Here is a 4,634-nt window from a genome sequence, read left to right as displayed (position 1 = left end):
GTCGCCCCCTCCCCACCTGGACCTCGCCGGCGCTCCCCCCACCGGCCTGCCTCCTCGACGCTGACGACGTCTCCATCGTCCTCCTCAACACCCATTGCCCCGGACCCTACGACCGCGGTGAGGGCCTCGCCCACCCCTCTTCCCCCATGCCCCGCACGCGCCCTGGCACCGTCCTTCGCCGTGCCAACGCGTGCTCGCCGCGCCTTCGACCGCGCCCAGCGACCCCCCTCCCGTGCGGCACCCCGCACCCCGCCGCACACGCCTGCGTCCAGAGCCCGCTGCGCGCCACCCGCGGCGTTCCCTGCCCCTGCTGCCATGCTCCCGGTCGTCCTTCCCGTGTAGCCCCCTGCCGGTGCCCTTCGCCGCGGGCCCACCTCCCTCTGTCGCTGCCTCTTATCGCCGTCCGCGTGAGCCCCGACACCGGCCACCCCTGCTGCTCGCGTCTCCCCCCTGCAGCGAGACCGCGCGCCCGCACCGTGCTATCGCTGCTAGCCGCTCCTGGCCTCGCCCCCGCGTACTGCGATGCGCCGCGAGCCGCCGCTGCTCTGCTTCGCTGCCGGCGTGCGCCGTGTGCGTTCCCAGCGCCCCTCGGGCATGCGCCTGTTCGGGCCATGCCCATTGGCCACGCGCCCAGCGCCCGTTAGGCTAGATGGGCCACTGCCATTCAGGCCCCATGCCCCAGAACATTTTAAAAAATAATTAATTAATTAAATAATTGATTAATCTTAATTAATTAATTAACTTAAGTATTCTTAATTAATTAATTAATTAATTAAAGAGTTAATTAAACTAATTAACCTAACCCTAATTAACTAAAACAGTCAATGATAGGGGGGGTCCCACCCCTGTTGACCAGTCAAACATTGACTGGTCAACTGGGTCCCTCTGGCCCACCTGTCAGCCACTGGGTACACTTTTGTGTACACTGTGTTGGGTGCGCCTAGCAATTTAGCAATTATTTTCAAATTAAAAATAATTTCAGAAATTAATAAAATCTTTAGAAAATCATATCTTTTAATCCGTAACTCGGATTAAAATATTTTCAACATGAAAGTTGCTCAGAACGACGAGACGAATCTGAATAGGTAGCCCGTTCGTCCGCCACGCATCCCTAGCATAGAAAACACACAACTTTCCCCCTCCGGTTTGTCTGTCCAAAAACGCGAAACACCGAGGATAATTTCCTGGATGTTTCCCCCTTCATCAGTACCACCTCGTACCGCGTTAGGGCACGCCTAGCAACACGCCTTGCTTTGTCATGCATCGTTACGCATCTGTTTGCATTGTATTCATTGTTTCTTCCCCCTCTTCTCTCGCTAGACACCGAGATCGACGCCGCTGCAACCCAGTACGACTACGGTGTTGATGACCCCTCTCTCTTGCCAGAGCAACCAGGCAAGCCCTCCCCTTGATCACCAGATATCGCCTACTCTACTCTCTATACTGCTTGCATTAGAGTAGTGTAGCATGTTACTGCTTTCCGTTAATCCTATCCTGATGCATAGCCTGTCCTTGCTACTACTGTTGATACCTTTACCTGCAATCCTAATGCTTAGTATAGGATGCTAGTTTATCATCAGTGGCCATACTTTCTTCTCCGTCTGCCATGCTATACTATCGGGCCGTGATCACTCGGGAGGTGATCACGGGTAAATACATATATACATAATATATGATACTTGTGGTGACTAAAGACGGGTCGGCTCATAGGAGTACCCGCGAGTGATTCACGGATTGGGTCCGAAAGGACGTTTGTCCCGACGGCCCTCTAAATGGATCTTTGTGGTGAAGCGACAAGGCAGGTTGAGAGCACCTCGGAGAGGGGTGGGCCTGGCCCTGGTCGGCGTTCGCGGTTATTTCAAGATAACACATTTAACGAGATCTTGGTATTTGATCTGAGTCCGGCCACTGGCCTATACGCACTAACCATCTACGCGGGGACAGTTATGGGCACTCGACGTCGTGGTATCAGCCGAAGCCTTCGTGACGTCAGTGACTGAGCGGCGCGCGCCGGGTTGGACTGGAACGCATACTCTTGTTTAAGGGAGGCTAGGTCTGCTCACCAGCTGCGTAGCAACATGCAGGTGTGCAATGGGCGATGGGCCCAGACCCCTGCGCCATAGGATTTAGACCGGCGTGCTGACCTCTCTATTGTGCCTAGGTAGGGCTACGATGTGTTGATCTTCCGAGGCCGGGAATGACCCAGAAAAGTGTGTCCGCCAAATGGGATCGAGCGTGTTGGGTTATGTGGTGCACCCCTGCAGGGAAGTTAATCTATTCGAATAGCCGTGATCTTCGGTAACAGGACGACTTAGAGTTGTACCTTGACCTTATGACAACTAGAACCGGATACTTAATAAAATGCACCCTTCCAAGTGCCAGCTACAACCGGTGGTCGCTCTCTCATAGGGCGACGAGGGGAGGATCATCGGTTAGGTTTATGCTATGTGATGCTACTTGGTGAACTTACCATCTACTCTCTTCTCCTGCTGCAAGATGGAGGTTACCAGAAGTGTAGTCTTTCATAGGTCTAGCTATCCCCCTCTTATTCCGGCATCCTGCAGTTCAGTGCACATATGATACCCTTATTCCTTTTGATACCAATGCATACATATGTAGTGTAGCTCCTTGCTTGCGAGTACTTTGGATCAGTACTCATGGTTGCTTTGCTTCCCCTTTCCCCCCTTTCTATACTCGATCATTGCGACCAAACGTTGGAGCCCAGGAGCCAGACGCCACCGTCGACAACGACTACTTCTACTCAGGAGGTGCCTACTACTATGTGCAACCCGCTGACGGCGACCAGGAGTAGTTTAGGAGGATCCCAGGCAGGAGGCATGCGCCTCTTTTGATCTGTATCATAGTTTGTGCTAGCCCTCTTAAGGAAAACTTGTTTAACTTATGTCTGTACTCAGATATTGTTGCTTCCGCTGACTCGTCTATGATCGAGCTCTTGTATTCGAGCCCTCGAGGCCCCTGGCTTGTAATATGATGCTTGTATGACTTATTTTTATTTGTAGAGTTGTGTTGTGATATCTTCCCGTGAGTCCCTGATCTTGATCGTACACATTTGCATGTATGATTAGTGTATGATTGAATCGGGGACGTCACAAGTTGGTATCAGAGCCGACTGCCTGTAGGAATCCCCTCCACACTCCTTGGTCGAAGTCAAGTCTAGACATTACAAAAAAAATTACTAACATGGTTGTGTGCCTTACGGGCCCACGTCGCCATCTGGGTGGTATTAGGATCTTTTACTCCTCGATCCTTACTCTGGGACTCTGAACTCTCTTCTACTCGGGTTAAACGATTTTACTAACTTTAATATTAGGATCCTGTGACCAAGTTCACCCCAAAGTTGGATAAGCCCTAGCTATTCATTAGAGTAGTATATTGTGTTGGAAATATGCCCTAGAGGTAATAATAAATTGATTATTATTATATTTCCTTGTTCATGATAATCGTTTATTATCCATGCTAGAATTGTATTGATAGGAAACTCAGATACATGTGTGGATACATAGACAACACCATGTCCCTAGTAAGCCTCTAGTTGACTAGCTCGTTAATCAATAGATGGTTACGGTTTCCTGACCATGGACATTGGATGTCGTTGATAACGAGATCACATCATTAGGAGAATGATGTGATGGACAAGACCCAATCCTAAGCCTAGCACAAGATCATGTAGTTCGTATGCTAAAGCTTTTCTAATGTCAAGTATCATTTCCTTAGACCATGAGATTGTGCAACTCCCGGATACCGTAGGAGTGCTTTGGGTGTGCCAAACGTCACAACGTAACTGGGTGGCTATAAAGGTACACTACGGGTATCTCTGAAAGTGTCTGTTGGGTTGGTACGAATCGAGATTGGGATTTTGTCACTCCGTGTAAACGGAGAGGTATCTCTGGGCCCACTCGGTAGGACATCATCATAATGTGCACAATGTGACCAAGGGGTTGATCACGGGATGATGTGTTACGGAACGAGTAAAGAGACTTGCCGGTAACGAGATTGAACAAGGTATCGGTATACCGACGATCGAATCTCGGGCAAGTACCATACCGCTAGACAAAGGGAATTGTATACGGGATTGATTGAGTCCTTGACATCGTGGTTCATCCGATGAGATCATCGTGGAACATGTGGAAGCCAACATGGGTATCCAGATCCCGCTGTTGGTTATTGACCGGAGAACATCTCGGTCATGACTACATGTCTCCCGAACCCGTAGGGTCTACACACTTAAGGTTCGATGACGCTAGGGTTATAAAGGAAGTTTGTATGTGGTTACCGAATGTTGTTCGGAGTCCCGGATGAGATCCCGGACGTCACGAGGAGTTCTGGAATGGTCCGGAGGTAAAGATTTATATAGGAAGTCCTGTTTCGGCCATCGGGACAAGTTTCGGGGTCATCGGTATTGTACCGGGACCACCGGAAGGGTCCCGGGGGCCCACCGGAAGGGTCCCGGGGGCCCACCGGGTGGGGCCACCTGCCCCGGGGGGCCACATGGGCTGTAGGGGGTGCGCCTTGGCCTACATGGGCCAAGGGCACCAGCCCCTAGAGGCCCATGCGCCAAGATATAGGAAAAAGGGGAGAGTCCTAAAGGGGGAAGGCACCTCCGAGTTGCCTTG

The sequence above is a fragment of the Triticum dicoccoides genome, chromosome 7A, assembly GCF_002162155.2.
Source record: "Triticum dicoccoides isolate Atlit2015 ecotype Zavitan chromosome 7A, WEW_v2.0, whole genome shotgun sequence".
Classification (NCBI taxonomy): domain Eukaryota; kingdom Viridiplantae; phylum Streptophyta; class Magnoliopsida; order Poales; family Poaceae; genus Triticum; species Triticum dicoccoides.
This window is presented reverse-complemented; position numbering follows the sequence as displayed.